The sequence below is a fragment of the Typopeltis vanoorti genome, chromosome 16 (genome assembly GCF_054136105.1).
Source record: "Typopeltis vanoorti isolate ZY-2024b chromosome 16, IOZ_Tvanoo_1.0, whole genome shotgun sequence".
NCBI lineage: Eukaryota > Metazoa > Arthropoda > Arachnida > Uropygi > Thelyphonidae > Typopeltis > Typopeltis vanoorti.
Window position 1 is genome coordinate 67,008,104 of NC_143564.1, and position 17,424 is coordinate 67,025,527.

A 17,424-nucleotide genomic window follows, 5' to 3' on the forward strand; every position below is an offset into this window, starting at 1 on the left:
TATGTTGCCCTATTTTTTAAATAACGAAACCTGTGGTGCGTTCATAATTAGAAGAAACACATGTATAAACCACAGTGAAAATTATTTACAATTAAATAATTTTCACTGTGGTTTATACGTGTGTTTCTTCTAATTATATGTTGCCCTAACACTGCCATTATTTGCGTCTGAATGATATTCATTAATTGTGACATAATTTTGTCGACACAAATATTATTTAATACAAATTCGACAAATCCCTAACATTGGACTTCTTATTTATTTTATTTTATTTTTTAAAATCATTACTGGTTATTGTCACAAGATGGCACAATAAGAGTAGCACTGCGGTATTACTTTGGCTCATGGGAAATTTCAACTTCCGTTTGTACAATCGATCGTGTCGTCTGATGCCAGGGCTGTGGTTTGTGGTGCTCTAATGTCTCATGTCTGTGTGTCGGATGTAAACATAAATCCTTGTGGTCACTACATTCACAGGTGTGTCAGTTAGTTTATATGCTATTTTATAGTTGTAAATACTACCACTGGAATTATCCTAAATGTTCGTTTATGGTGTATTTATAACTTCATTAGGGTAATTCACAATTCATATTTTAATAACTTGGAATATTTGCGACAAATTAATGTCGTACTGATTGTGTATATTTCATCTCGATATTTGTCGGAGTAGTCTTTGCATTTATCAAGTTGCGCTGACTAAAATTTCCTCTTTCTTCATTACGCTAAATCCATTTATTAAAAACCAGTGCAGATAAAATGATATATTGAACATCTCAAAATCTGCCTATTTCACTCTCGAAATTCAGAATTGCTAGTAGATAAGTGATCACTTCGTGGTTAGAAATCCGAATTGATTAGAGATCATAGATTTCATGTTACAGAAACATTTGCTTTCTGCTGGGACATAACTTGGAGTATCTTGGATTTGTATATAAAACATTTGCCACGGATAAGACGATGGCTAACGAATAGACACCAGACAGTTCTAAATGGAGGAATAGAGTCCAGGAGAAGGTGTAGAACCAGTTGTGTGCCACAGGGCTCTGTACTCCAGCATTGGCTATTTAACTTGTACATTAATGATATAGGAAACTGAAGGGAAATATCAATTATTTGCTAATTATATAAAACTGGGTAGAGCAATAGCTAATAAGGATGATGTAGAGATCTTGCACAACAATTTATGTAGACTGACAGTATGGTCAAAAGAAGAATGGCTGTCAATTTAATATAGAAACATGTCAGGTTGCTTGGAATGAAAGTATTATCAGCTGTGTACAATACTACATTAAGTAACTGGGCTGCAAGAAATTAATGAAGCTAAGGATGCTAGTGGACTCTGAGTTGAAGTTCAGATGTTATATTGCATAAGTTGCTAAAATAGCTGATAGCATTATTTGGATATTAAAGAACACCGACAAGCAGAGATTAAAAAAAAAAGTTATTTTATCTATTTATAAGACATTGATATGGTTCCATCTGGACTGTTGTGTACAGATCTGTACACATGGATTTCTTGGAGATGTGTTAGTGATGAAATGGAATTAGAGGTGAATGACCAAGATGGTGACAGGATGCTCCATATGAGAAGAGATAAAGATTTGTGGGTTATACAAGCTGATTGATAGAGAAAGGGGTTTTAAGTATTAATACAGAGGAAAGTTTTCAGTACATGACTAATATGGAAAAAGTAGGTGGTCACCCCCTGGAAATTAAATGAAAGTGTAAGAAGGATTTGAGGACTAGATTTTTTGCTTGGAAAGTGGTGAATAAGTGAAATGAGTTGTCCAGAGTCAATTGTGCTTTAAATGAGTTTAAAGCAAAATATGATAGGTATTGTGCAAATGATGGTTAGCAGACCTCCAGTGATGAGTCTTTGAACTCCATGGAGGTTTTCATATATAATAATAATTATTATTATTATAATTTTGCTTTACTTTTTTTTTTGTACAATAATTAACAAGCAGCACTCCTATTTCAGTATTAATCAGAAAACAAAGTGGAAAAAAAATTAAAATTTATAAGGATTCAAAGTATAAATCATTAAGAACAGATATTAAACTATTAGAACAGAAACACTAATAATAACTTAGTTTCATAGGCAGCTATATTGTTTAACTACTTGTTAAAAAAAACCTGCATTGTGTAAAATTTAATACACAGATTGATATATAACTCACTGTTTATAAGGAAAAAAATACTTGTTTTTATGTCTAAAACAATCTTGTTTTTTTAAGCATTGTAAACACAAATAATGTCATGTACATATGTATGAGAACATTATCATAAGATTATAAATTATCACCAATGTACAGTAGTATCTCGCTAATCTGAACTAAAAATCTGTGCTCTTTCAGATTAGCAAAAAGTTCAGATTAGTGAATTACCCCCAAGGGACAACAATAACTAGCGTTTAAGACAAAAATAATCAGATTCTAATGATACATCAATTTAATTCTGTAAATAAATGAAGTAACTGATAGAAAAAAAGCTACTGTAATGTAATGTAAAACTTAAAAAATAATACAGTATACAAGTTTATTTTAGTAAAAAATTTAGTTTGTTTGTATTGTATTGTATTGTTCAGGATTCTGATATAAAATTGCATACTTCAGTACATAACTTAATTTGCGTAAAAAAATATCGCATTTTTGTACATAACACACAAAAAAGTTTCACAAAATAATACAAAAAAGTTTTTTTATTTCTTTGTAAAAAAGTCATTGATTTTCTTTTGCTTCTTGGAAGCTAAACTTTTTACGAATGCTTCTTCTTGGAGCTGCATTAGCAGTGAAATATTGTGGAATGGCATATCATTCTGCTTAGCCCATTCTATACACACATTAAAACTTTTACTGCCACTTCGTGTTTTGCTTCTTTTTTTTCCTCAAGTTCTTTATCGATATTATCATCTTCTAATTCATTCTGCAGCATCATATTTATAATTTCAGCATCGGATTTGATTCCGAATTCACTTTCGGTTCTACCTGTAATCTATTCCGTAACATCTGTTTGTGAAATTTCAACATCTAGATTTATATTTTTAACCAAATTATGTGCGTTTTGAATTTCCTCTTTTTGTGTATCACCATAGTTATACTGCACTGTAATAATAATAAATAAATAATAATAGTTAAAATAATTATTAAATAAAAATAATAGTACACAAAATAATAATACGTAATCAAACTTTTTTTTTTTTCTCTTTCAAACTGCAGTTCGGATTACTGGAGGGTTTGGACTAAAGAGGTTCGGATTAGCGAGATACCACTGTACTTGATCCAGTGTTGATTTCACATAACTGATTTATAAAGTTAATTTTATTAAAAAGTATTTGTACTTGGAGAAGGGAGGAGAAATTATGTTAAAAAAAAGTAGGGTATTATAAATGAGAAATTATGTACACTGTGGACTACTATGTCATCTTGAGAAATTTTTATCCAAATTACCACACTTTTTTAAATGATTTTTATATGCATAATCACATTTAATGTTTTTATCTGTCTCTCTCATAAATAATTGCTTCTTTAAAGTAGTCTGTCATACAGCTAAAGGGTCATTTCAAATCATTCTATGTTAGAGGATACCACACAACTTACATTATATTAAATGTGAACAAGATGTATATTCATCATCAAATTTCTGACATGTATTCTCAGTGATGTACAGGATATCATGATAGTACTACATGAAAAGCTTACCTGATTACTAACTTCCTGTTGACAATAAATTAAAGATGCCAAGAAATTATATTTTTAATTTAACCATTTATCCAAGTGTAAAGCAAACAAAGTTTGCACTTGAAGTATTTTCACGACTGGGCTACTTGCATATAGAGGCTAATGACTTCTCATCATTTGCTTTAGTATCCCATAATGCGAAGCACATCCCCCTTTCAGACATGTATAATGCTAAGCATTATGGTTAAGGGCCACTATCTAGATCAGTTTTGACCTTTATTTAGGTCTTATCAGTGAGAACCAGACTCAGAAATGATACCAATGTTGAAGTAATGTAGAAGTCATATTTCCTAGTTGTGAAGATACTTCACATGCAAACTTTGCATGCACTTGGATAAAGTATTAAATGAGGAATATAATTTCTTGGCATCTTTAATTTATAGTATAACAAGTGAAAACTTTCAGTTTTTGTTGATAATTTTCCTCCATATTAACGTGACATATCAGGACTCTCTGTCAGATCTTATATTTCATTCTTTTAGGAAACTTTTTTTTCCCATGCTATCATGGCAAAAAACATTTTTTTTTGGTAACCTTTCTTCTTCCATTCTGTTTAAACGACTATATTACTGAGATTAGCTTTGCTCTCACCCACCCACCCACACAGACACACACACACACTGGAATGCAAACAGTATGAAGGTTCTTCCTAATATCCCCATTTATAATATGATATTGTAAATGATGCCATCTGTTTGATGGTTCTGTAGGTTTTCCATTCAGGATGCAGTTGATGTTTGAAATTTTCTTGCCTGTTTCATAGGCTGCCTTTTTATTGCTGATTTTCATACCATATTTATTACAACATTTATTCATTTTTAGTTAGGGAATTTTGCAGACTTATACTGGATTTATTAACGTCATCTGCCAATTTTGATATCAGGTGTAATGCCGCTTTCCTTCATAAGGTTAATCCAAATGATGAATAATAGTGGAGATTATCTGCACTCTTGTCTCACTCCTGATTTGGCATCACCTGCTTTTATTCTAACTGCTTACTGCTTTGACATACCACTCAGATTAATTGATGTTTTTTTCAATGTAAGTGAAACCTCCTTCAATTCTTACTGCTAACTGCTTTAATTTCATCTTAAGTATAAACTATCTATTGATTGATTTTGTCTCATTTACACCATATAATTGTAGTGTTTAGAACAGCTTTTCTCTTGGTATCTTGTCATATGACTTTACCCGATCTATAATACTTATTAGCTTGTTATACTCCCATTATTTCTCAACTATTTTTCTTAAAATCTAATCCTGAGAACTTCTGTTTGCCCTAAACTTAGCTTATTCTTCTCCAAGTTTCTCCTTCCTCAATTTTTCTTAAATATGTTTGCATAAATCTTACTAGGAACACTGAGTATGGCAATTCCTCTGTAATTCTCATCATCATAATTTCCCTTTTTATGGATGGGTACTATGAGAGCTCTTCTCCAGTCATCTGGAATTCGACTCTCTAACCAGGCTTTCTGAATTATGCAGTGGAGCCAGTGTAAAACTTTTTATACCTTCATATTTAATCATAGCTTGTTGATTTTATCTAGTATAAATGAGTCAGATATTATCTACTCCAGCTGCCTTTCCACTTTTCAGCTGTTTGATAGCTTTTTCTACCTCAAGCATTGATTTGATATATATATATATATATACACTCCTGATTGCGTTCCTCTTCAGAATCTTCCACTGTTGTCCTGTCACTGCTTGTTTCATCTAGCAGTCTTTCAAAGTGATTACTTCAGACATCTTTATCTTCAGTTATCATGCCATCTTTATCATCTTTGATTCCTTTTGCAGTATTCTCTCCTCTGTTTTTAAGCTTTTTTTCTCCTTTCATTAGTTTTCAGAATACTTTGTCATTTATTTATGGTGTTTATTTTCTGTTCTTACCAAATTCTTAACATGACTTTTGTTGTGCTAGTTTTACTGTATTATCTCAGCACACATGCTGAATTACTTGACAGGAAGTTTTGACATGCTTTCTTCTTTCCTCGACTGCCTCTTGAACTGTGTTGGGCATAGTCAACTAAATTTATAATCAACATAAACTTTGGTTTAAAAATTAGTCATAATTTTTAATCATCAATCAGTTAGTTAGATTTACATCACTCATCAGCTTGTGATTGACATCAGTCAACTAAATTTAATCAGTAACAAATATGAATTAAAAAGTAATAAAAAATTACTTTTTAATTAGTCAAAATTATATCACTCCCATCCTGTGATTGTCATCAATGAATTAAATATTTAATCAGTTAATCATAAATTTAACAATTTTAACTTAAAATTTTATATGTTGGAATGAATAATTAAAATGTAAGAAAGATGTTTTTTTACAAATTTATTATTTTCATGAACACACATTTGTTAATTTCTTACAGAAATGAAATTAGTTTTTAACATTGAACAAATAAAACATATTATATTTAAACAATACAATTCTCTGAAATACAATATTTTATTTTAACATTTTTTACTAAATGTTAAAATAAAAATTTTAACATTTAGTAAAAAATGACATGGAGAACATAATTCTACTTGTAAGCTGACAGAAAAAGATAATCTGATTGAATCTATGGAAAACAACCCTGGAATGGAAAAGGTAAAACAAAAATGGAAACGACAAAATATAACACACATAGCAAACTGGAATGTAAGAGGAACAGCATATAAAGAAATAGAATTAGACTAACTATTTAATGAAAGAAATTTTAAAATGGCAGTAATCACTGAAACAAAAAAGAAATTAAAAGGAACTATGAGAACCAAAAATTTTAATGTGATATACAGTGGAGTCAACAGAGACCAAAGAGCACAAGCAGGAGTCATGATTTGGATTCATAACTCCCTTTCAAAACAGTTAAAACATTATAAATTATGGAATGAAAGAATAATAGAAGCTAGAATAAAAATAGATAGAGGCTATTTAACAATAATTGGTTTATATATCCCCAGAAGAAGGAAGAGAAAAGGATAATATTGATTTTTATAATCAGCTACAAAACATATATAATAAAATAAATAAAAATGATTACATAATTTTAGCAGGAGACTTAAATGCAAGAATTGGAAACACGAAAATTAATAATAATATAGGAATACATGGAGAACATACTCTAAAGGAATGGTAAAAAATTGATCGACTTTGTAGTTTATAAAAATAATGAATTCACCTAAAAATAATGAATTCATTCTATAAACACAAGACATACATAAATATACTTGGGCAGCAAGATGATAGAAATCAATATTAGATTATTTTATATTAAATGAAAAGACATCAAAATTTTCACTAGATGTTAGAGTTCACAGAGGATATGAAATAAGCAGTGACCACTTCCTTGTTAAAATAAAATTAAGATTACCACCTAAATGACTACAAGTAACAAGAACAGAAAGAAAATTTTAAACATTTGTTTATAAAAACTAGATTATTGAATCACACAAATGTACAATGGCTATATGAACAAAGAATTTATCAATTGTGATAAAATAAAACAAAATGAAGAAATAGAAATAGAATGGCTTAATATAAAAACAGTACTAAATGCAGCTGCAAATGAAGCTTAGGAAAGACCAAAAAATTCAATAAAAGGAAAAAACTGAAGATCTGGGATGATACAATCAAAGAAATAATCAAAAAGAAAAAAACCTATCACAAATGGTTAAGCAGTAAAAGATTAGAAGATGAAATAGAATATAAAAGAATAAGATCCATAGCTAAACGAGAAGTCAAAAAAAGACATAGAGAATCATGGAACAAATTTGTTTCTAATTTGGAACATGATTTATATAAAATAAGATGCAATGTATATAAGATTTTGAAACATTTAAATGCAGAATCAAAGAAAACATAAAATTAAACACTGAATTGAAATTAGAACAATTTCTAAATTACTACACAGAATTGTTGACAGATAAATATTTAAAAAAAGACAACTGGCAAACAATTAACGAAAATGAAAAGGAAATAACTAAAGAAGAATTAGAAATCAGCCTGAAAGAAACAAGAAACGGAAAATCACCTGGAGAAGATAAGCTAGGTTCAGAACTATATAAAAACACAGGAACAAGATTCAAAGAAAGACTCTTATTATTTTTAAATAAAATTTATTCAACTGGTATCTCCCCAATAGAATGGAAAAAAGCAATTGTGATTCCCATCTTTAAAAAAGGTAATAGAGATGACCCTAAAAACTATAGTGGTATCAGTATACTAAATTCCTGTTACAAAATATATAGCAGAATCTTAAATAGCAAACTAATGAAATATTCCGAAAACTTTATTTTAGAAGTACAGAATGGATTTAGAAAAGGATGATCATGTATAGACCTGGCCTTTTGCCTAAAATTAACAATAGAGAAAAGAAGAGAATACAATTTAGAAACACATATTGCAGAAACCAAACCTTGGAGATTCAGTGGCAAGCCTTGAAGAAAACCCTGATTGATTCAGCCAGAGAGACATGTGGTGAGGTTGTCTGCAAGGATAGAAAAATCAGAACTCCATGGTGGACACAGGAAGTTAAAGAGGCAGTGAAGGAAAAGAAGAAAGCATATCAAAAGTTCCTGGCAAATAAGTCAGTTTGTGCTCTTAGAGAATACAGAGACAAATGTAAGAAAGCGAAACACTGTGTAAAACTAGCTAAACAAAAGTCATGGGAGGACTTTGTCAAGAACATAGAAAATAAATATCAAGAAGGTGGTAAGATATTCTGGAGGTTGTTGAAGAAGCTTAGAAATGAGGAAAGAATGCTGTAAAAGGAGTTAGAGATGATATAGGTGACATGAAAACAGGAGAAAAAGATATCTTTGAAGTATGGAGTAATTACTTTGAAAAACTGCTAAATGAAACAAGCAGTGATGACAGCACAGCGGTAAAAAACACTGACCAGGCATACAGTCAGGAATACATACTTGAAATAGAAAAAGCCATCAAAGGTTTGAAATGTGGAAAGGCAGCAGGAGTAGATGATATTCGACCAGAAATGCTTAAGTATGGAGGTATAAAAGTCTTACAGTGGCTGCACTGCGTAGTTCAGAAAGCCTGTACAAAGGGATGAATTCCTGATGATTGGAGTAGAGCTCTAATAGTACCCATATATAAAAAGGGAAATAAAACTGAATGTGAGAATTACAGAGGTATCTCCCTACTGAGTGTTCCTGGCAAGATCTCTGCATGTATACTTGAGAAACGGTTGAGAAGAATTGTGGAATAAAAGCTTGGTGAAGAACAAGCTGGATTCAGACCAAATAGATACTGTCAGGATGAGATCTTCACTTTACGACAAATAGTTGAGAAAGCATGGGAATATAACAAAGATCTCTATTTAAGTTGTGTCGATCTGGAAAAGGCATATGACAAGGTGCCAAGAGAGAGAGAGAGAAGCTATTCAATACACTACAGTTATATGGTGTCGATGGGGCATTATATCAAGCAATACTTATTCTTTATTTGAGTTATAAGTCAGCAGTTAGGATTGAAGGAAGTACAGGAAGATGGTTTAATGTTAAAACTGGTGTGAGACAAGGATGTACATTATCCCCTCTGTTATTCATTATCTGTATGGATCATGTTATGAAGGAAAGTGGTATTAAACATGATATCAGAATTGGAGATGTTAATGTCAGCTCTTTGTTTTATGCGGACAATGTAATACTTCTAAATAAATCTGCTACAAGCCTGCAAGATTCCCTGACTAAATTAAATAACTGTTGTAATAGATATGGTATGAAGGTCAGCATTAAAAAGACAAAGATAATAAAAATAGGTAGAATTGTTGAAAATGTCATCTGCATTGTGAACGGAGAACCTGTGGAACAAGTAAAACATTTCAGCTACTTAGGCACGATTTTTAGTGATGGTGGTAAATTAAATATGGAAATAGACAAAACAGAATCAACAATGCTGGTATGGTAGGAAGTCAATTGAATAAATTCATATGGAATAAGTGAGAAATTAGTCGGAACACTAAATTAGCTGTATACAAGACAGTGTTCAAACCATTTTTAACTTATGGATCTGAGAGCTGGATCAGAAGTAAAACACTTGACCAAAGACTAGAGACCGCAGATATGAGACTCCTGAGAAAGATTAGAGGTGTGAACAGATGGCATCAATGGCAATATCATATTAAAAATGAGGATATTAGGAAAGAACTTTACGTTTTCAGTATCCAGGAATGCATTAGCAGAGCTAATCTCATCTGGTATAGTCACTTAAACAGAATGGGCGAAGAAAGATTAGCAAAACAAGTGTTCTCTGCCAGGTTGTCAGGAAAACGACCCTGAGGAAGACCAAGATATAGGTGGATTGATACTGTACAAAGTGCCTTAGACGATAGAAATATAAGATCTGATAATGTTGTAGTCTTGACAACTAACAGACTGATATGGAGAAAAATTGTAGATTGGAAGTTAGTAATGATGTAAATTTTTCATGTAGTACTAGCATATCCTGTACACTCCTTGAGGGTAAATGTCAGGAATTTGATGATGATGATGATGATATTGCATTCATTGACATTGAAAAAGCATTTGACAGAGTTAAAAGAAACATATTATTTAACATATTAAAAGAAAGACAAATGCCGAATAATATCCTAAAAGGTATCACAAGTATATATGAAAATAATTAAATACAAATAAGATTAAACCACGAGCTATCATATACAAGAGAGATAAACCAAGGGGTCCGACAGGGATGACCCCTCTCAGCAACTCTTTTTAATATATACTTAAATGAAATAATAATAAAATGGAGTAAAAATTTACATCAAGGAATTAAACTTTCACCTACAGTCAACTTAAACACTCTCCTCTTTGCAGACAACCAAATAATAATTACAAATTCTGAAGATAACTTGCAGAAAGCTATTTTAAATCTAAATGAGATATCCAAAGATTATGGTGTGATAATATCAACGGAAAAATCAAAAACTATGACCTTTAAAGGACAAGATCCAGCAAGAACTAAAATAGTATTAGATAACAAGATCTTAGAACAGGTGAATTCATTTAACTACCTAGGATGTATGATCACTTATGAAAATGAAAAAGATATAAACATAAAAATAACAGGTATAATTAACTCTATATTTAAACCAAACCTAGTTCAAAAACAAACCAGGCTAAAAGTATACAATACATTAGACCTACCGGTCTTAATGTATGGAAGCGAAATCTGGACAATAAAACAAAAAGATAAACAAAGATTAACAACAGCAGAAATGAAGTTTATGAGAAAAACTGCAAAGTATACCCTATTTGATCACAAAAGAAACGAAGATATTATGAAAGAATTAAACTAAGAACCAGTAATTGAAAAAATTAAAAAATATAAACATAGATGGATGGAACACGTTCAAAGAATGAAAACAGAAAGAACACCAAAGCAAGCCTTAAAGTACAACCATTAGGAAAAAGAAAACCAGGACGTCCTCTTAAACAATTCAACGATGACTTCTAAAGCTGGAACAGGCCATGCTAGACCTAAATCCTTGATATGCATGATGATGATGTTAAAATAAAAAAAAAAATCATGATACACTGAATGTAATTACTATTCTCATCTATTTCTCATATGTTGAAGACTGGTTGAGTCCCCTGATTAGGGCTTCAGGCAGTTTAATTCAGCCAGCTTGCCATTCCTCTGCTGCATCCCTTTAGGGTGGGATAAGTATTTTGTGTCTATAGAAATGTATGTTAGAAAAAAACCCTAGTTTTCGTGAGGAAAAACCCTCAACCTCTATATGAGACCATCTAACTCACCATTTGACTAAAAAGATCTGATGAAGGTTCCTCACATAAAGGGATCCAAATCCAGGTCTTTTCAGAAAAACCAAAAGGCTCATCTATACTATCTTTACCAGCTGAGCTACAGAGGCACTGTAATTACCATTACTATGCACAAAATAATGTAATACCAAAATGAAATATGTACTTAATTTAGAAAGGAAAAACATTTAAGAAACTCAAATTCCTTTTTGTCTCATTATTGTGAAAAAATATAAAAAAGAGAAAAATTTTTTGCAAAAAGAAATGAAAAATTATATGTTAGAAACTTAATTAAAGGATAAAAAGTTACTTATCAACACATAAATTTGCCTTCAGCAATACTCTTCTTTTGAAATTCTGGTCAGATAGTCTATTTAACTTAGGAAGGTTTGTCTTAGTAGCATAAGTAAACATTCTACCAGAGCAGAAGTGGATAATGGAGCGTTGTATTTTATAAATACTATTTAACATTTGGGTACCTGACAAAAATGGCCAACCTTTATTCTTTATTATTATTATTATTATTATTAAACAAGACCTCATGGAGTCAAAGACTCATTTAGGAGGTCCTTTTATCTCACACACATCTCATCATACTGGGTCTTAAACACATTCAAACTCCTTGCAGACACCACACTCTCAGGCAAGGCATTCCAATCATTCACAACTCTGCACGAAAAAAACCTGCCTCTCACTCCCCTACTCACGCCCTCTTTATACAGTTTCCAGGTATGACCTCTGGTTCTCCCCTGATCTCCCACTATTCTCTGTAGAACTTCTCCACCATTGATCCTATAACAACCCCTTACCAACTTGTAGGTCTCTATCATATCTCCCCTCTTCCTTCTCTCCACTAGACTCTGCAAATTACATCTTTTCAATCTTTCCTCATACTTGACATTCCAGAGGTCAGAAACTACCTTAGTCAGTCGCCTTTGGACCCTTTCCAACATCTCTTCATCCTTCTGAAAACCAGGTGACCAAATCTGGGCACAATAGTCCATGTGTGGCCTAATCAAAGCCTTATACAATGGAACAAGAATCTCCCTACTTCTACACGTCAGTGTCCTCCTCATCATTCCCAGAAGTCTTTGTGTTGTCTTCACAATTTTGGCGATGTGTCCCCTAAATTTTAGATCCTTATCCACTTTATCATCGAAGAAATGTAACATTTGGTGTTCTGCATGCAAAAAATCATTATAGATGGGTCACTGATGACCAAAATAAAAAAAAAAAAAAATGTTTACTCAGGAGACTTGTAATTCAGTAGATTAGAGTGCTCAGCCTTAGAAATAATTTCTTTCATTCTAATCATTTTTAAATGATTTATAAGGTGCTTTTGACATAAAGATTCACAATATCAGAACTATCACTTTTTACTTTTTAAATCATGGATAGGATAAGACATCAATTACTGCATTTTCTGCTTCAGCTACATTAAAATTGAAATAGTCAGTAAATTTCCTTTTAATGCCACTCAGAAATGTTTCTGAAAGTGGCTCAGTTATATTACTGTAATATTTTAAATAATTTCAAATTTTTGTCTTAGAGCAGGCAAGTGGCACAAGAATTCCATAATAATGTCATAATAAATTTGGTTTAATCCTTTATCCAAGTGTGTGCAAACAAAAGTTTGCACCTGAAAGTATCTTCAGGACTGGGGTAAAGTGGTACAACACCAGGCAACTCCTTGCAAAGGTGGAGCAAGATACCAACACTCCTATCTCAGTATCTCCCATAATGCAAAACACATCTCCTTGTGGATATGTATAATGTTATGCATTAAGGGAAGGACCTCTACCCAGACTAGTTTCGACCTTTATTGAGGTCTCTTCAGTGGGAGCCAGGCCCAAGTGGAGATACCAGGCAGAAGCATTAGCAGGTCATCTCCTCCTATAGGAGCTGCCAAACGGTGTGCCACCTTTTTATTAAATTACTCTGGATTTAGAGAAAGATGTTGAAAGTTTATAAACTTTATAGGAGCTGCCAAACGGTGTGCCACCTTTTTATTAAATTACTCTGGATTTAGAGAAAGATGTTGAAAGTTTATAAACTTTCAACATCTTTCTCTAAATCCAGAGTAATTTAATAAAAAGGTGGCACACCGCTTGGCAGCTCCTATAGGAGGAGATGGCCTGCTAATGCTTCTGCCTGGTATCTCCACTTGGGCCTGGCTCCCACTGAAGAGACCTCAATAAAGGTCGAAACTAGTCTGGGTAGAGGTCCTTCCCTTAATGCATAACATTATACATATCCACAAGGAGATGTGTTTTGCATTATGGGAGATACTGAGATAGGAGTGTTGGTAGCTTGCTCCACCTTTGCAAGGAGTTGCCCGGTGTTGTACCACTTTACCCCAGTCCTGAAGATACTTTCAGGTGCAAACTTTGTTTGCACACACTTGGATAAAGGATTTAACCAAATTTATTATAGTCTGACCAAGTGAAAAATAAACTTTCACCATAATAATGTCCTTCTCACCCTGCAGTATATTGAGCACCAGTGCTGTGCAGGTCAAATGCTTTTCAGTATACACATTAAGTGAGGAAAACCTCGCTTAACGTGATTAATTAATCCATCAATTAATGCATGCTAAGCGAATGCAAGAAATAATAGGAATAATTATAATTCATCCATCAGTTAGCATAAATTTGAAAGAAAAAAAAATGGTATAAGCTATATTAGAGGAAAAATCATCAAAGTTTTGCGATAGCTGGCAATCACTTTATCAAGATTTCGGTAGACTTCAAAATTTTGTTCCATATCAGGATCAGCATTAAACAAAATTTCCTTAGCATGCTCAATGTGATTGAAAACTAGCTGAAGTTCTTCTGCAGTTAACAGCTTCTTAGTCGTAACATTCTCTTCTTGTTTGCACTCCTTATATTCTTCTTCTTCATATGCACAATGTTCTTCTAGTTGAAGGAGATCAATCTCGCTTAAATGTTCTGAATGGGAATTGAGCAATTTCTCACATCTTCATTATCCAGTTCATTAAATCCAAGTTCTTTTCCAATTGTGTCGATTTCTTCGATAATGTTAGATCTTGGATTTTGCGCACGATAAACTAACATAGGCTTGAGTTTAAAGTCGCCTTCTGCATTGCCTCCTAATAAAAGTGTAAGATGATCTTTAGATACTTCGTATCCTGGTTGAGATGCTTCAGTTTTAGCTAGGAAATTTTTTGTTGGCATATGCTTCCAAAAGAGGCCAGTTTCGTTGATATTGAATATATGCCAATCGTCATAATCACCCTCCTGAATAATCCTTTGCAATTCTTCAGGAAACTTGGCAGCAGAATCTTTATCAGTACTAGCAGATTCCCCAGTTATTCTTATGTTATGCGGCCCAGCTCGATTTTTAAAACAGTCAAACCATTCTAAACTTCTAGTAAAGCTTTCACATTCCTCTTGAAATTTGGGTTCTTTCAATGAGGTAAAAATATTGAGAGCTTTTGCCTGAATATTCCCTTTACTAAGAGGTATTCTTTTCTGGTTATAATCCTCAATTCAGAGTGATAGAAGACACTCCATCTCGATCATTAAATGGCTTCTATTTTGGGTGATCTGCATGCTTGAAGAAGCAGTAGCAACTTTTCCTTGTTCTTTGTATTCTTTGCTCTTATTTAATATAGTCTGAACTGTAGACTTGCTGTATCCCAGGTCTCACATAATCGTTGTATTACTTGTGCCACTTTCATGTCTTTTAATGACTTCCAGCTTTTCCGCACCCTGCAGATCAGTGATAAAAAATTTCGTGCAACGTAAAATTTCGCATAACGTAAAAAATTGCGTTAACTGATTAATCACTCGCTTAAAGTTGGAAATAGTATCATTTCATTCGATCTTGCTAATTGATTCTTGCACATATCAAATATGCGTTAAGCGAGGTTTTCCTGTATTTAAATTCCTCCTCTTTTAGCATATTCTTTATGCTAAGGGGCCTTGCATAACTGTTAGCACTTAGTTTTGATGGCTAATTTTCTTTTATAGTCATATTTTATAGAAATCAGGTGTAAGAAATCCACCTGATTTCTTCTTGTTTACTGAGAGTGTTTCCTAATATATTTTGAATTATTTTTGCTAATTTTGGCTGCCCAGCTGCTTTCTGTAGAGAATTGTATATTTTTTAAGACTTGTGTATACGTAAGTGACAGATCGCTAGAGTTTTGTATACATATTAACATACCAGATGTTGCACAAATAGATAGGATGGGTATGCACATTTTAAATGTACTGGTTGTGATGTAGAGAAACATGACAGCAAATTTTCTTGTTCATGAAATTCTTCTCTGATTTCATCTGATTGTGGATCATCATTCTCTTCACTGTCATAAGCAAACATTTCCTCAGAAAATTCAAGACTTTTTGCTTTTATCCCAAAGGCATCTAAAATGCCTGTGAAGTTTTTTCCATTATCAGTAATGGTTGCAGGAACATTAGCTTTCATTAAAGCAAAAATCAGAATATATGCTATATAGGAAGCAGGCATTCTGTTTTATAGGTAACAATTTTGAAATCTCTTGCAAGCTATGGCATCTAATTTTTGCTCTAAATCTGTTGCTATCCAGCAGTGTGCAGTAACACCAAAAAATCCCTTTTCTCCCCCCCCTCCCCCTCCGACCAGATATCGATCATAGCACATACAAAAGATGTTTTCTTAATTCTTCATAAATCTCTGAGTACCAGTGACCATAAAGAGCATTACTTTTTTGAACCAAATCATGTCTACTGCACATAAACTTTGATTTTGAAATATTTAAATTCTCAAATGAAGGAATCTTCTACACCTAAAAAGAATCATAGAATAAACAACAAATTTTGTTATGTCACTTTCAAAACTCTCTTGGTTTTCAGCAGATTTTTTTTTCACCTCTGGTGATTGTAGAATTATTTAGATTTCTGTTTCTCCAACCATTTTGATTTTAAATAATTTTTATATTCCTCAAGTACAGTAGCACATGCTTTCTTTTTTAAATGAGACAGAAAATTCAATGAAGAGTTACAAAATCTCAGCACTCTGTGGCAGGCATTTTAAGCAAAGTGCAACTACTGTGTTAGTCTGAAAAGTTTTTTTTCCTGTTAGAATCTTAAAAAACATACCATCGGCAGTAGTAGTAGTATTAAATGCAATTGTAGCTTCATTCTCTGAATTGGTTCCAGATGTTGAACAACCAGATAAATTTGAAAGTTCTGTCTTAGCCAGAGAATCTAAATTTGCACTTCTGTCCAAGTCCATATCATCTATAATTGAAAATTATTTAGTAAATATTTATATTATAAAGAAGAAAATTGAACTTCTGAACTCATAAGAAACAATAAAAAGACACAGTGTAATCACTAACATAAGATATTATATATTAGTGTTTCTAAGCCTGATCTAGATTATCTTTTTGTAACACGCTGATCAGTATCAGTGAAGTGAGCTGATGACATTTGGACTTCAGTACTAACAGTACTTTGTAATCCCTAACCATTCCTTCTGTTTACTGTGACTTAATGTAAATAAAGCCCTGTATTTACATATAACTAGGTGGTCAGAAAGCATATGCAGAGATAGCGAATGAAAAGTCCATTAACTCTGAATTCAAGCATGAAAAATAAGGTAAGCCACATTTAAAGCGTTATTTGTATGATAAATGTGCATTATGAATAATTATTCGCTTCATCTTGAGTTAGACTGACATTTGCAAGCAAGCAACCAACAACAAATAATCATTCATGGCTCAACTTCTTTTTCAAGATGTTATACACCTAGCAGATGATACAGATGTAAATATTCTCTAATACTTAGTGTTCTCCAGTTATTTTGGGAAAGCTCCAACTCATGCAGATTTTTACCATGTATTGGTTCCATTGCTATGTTGTATTGTGTAACATGTTCTTTTGAACTTCTTATTGCAATTTTA

General features: G+C 32.4%; 1 protein-coding gene across 1 annotated transcript in view; it reads left to right on the top strand.

Moving 5' to 3' along the window:
* Nucleotides 1-369: 369 nt before the first annotated feature.
* EndoA (SH3 domain containing GRB2 like, endophilin-A) overlaps nt 370-17,424 on the top strand; it is a 337,766-nt gene continuing 320,711 nt past the window's right edge. The window contains exon 1 of the mRNA XM_090406594.1: nt 370-477. The gene's annotated coding sequence lies outside the window, so the exon portion shown is untranslated. The remainder of the gene's footprint in view (nt 478-17,424) is intronic.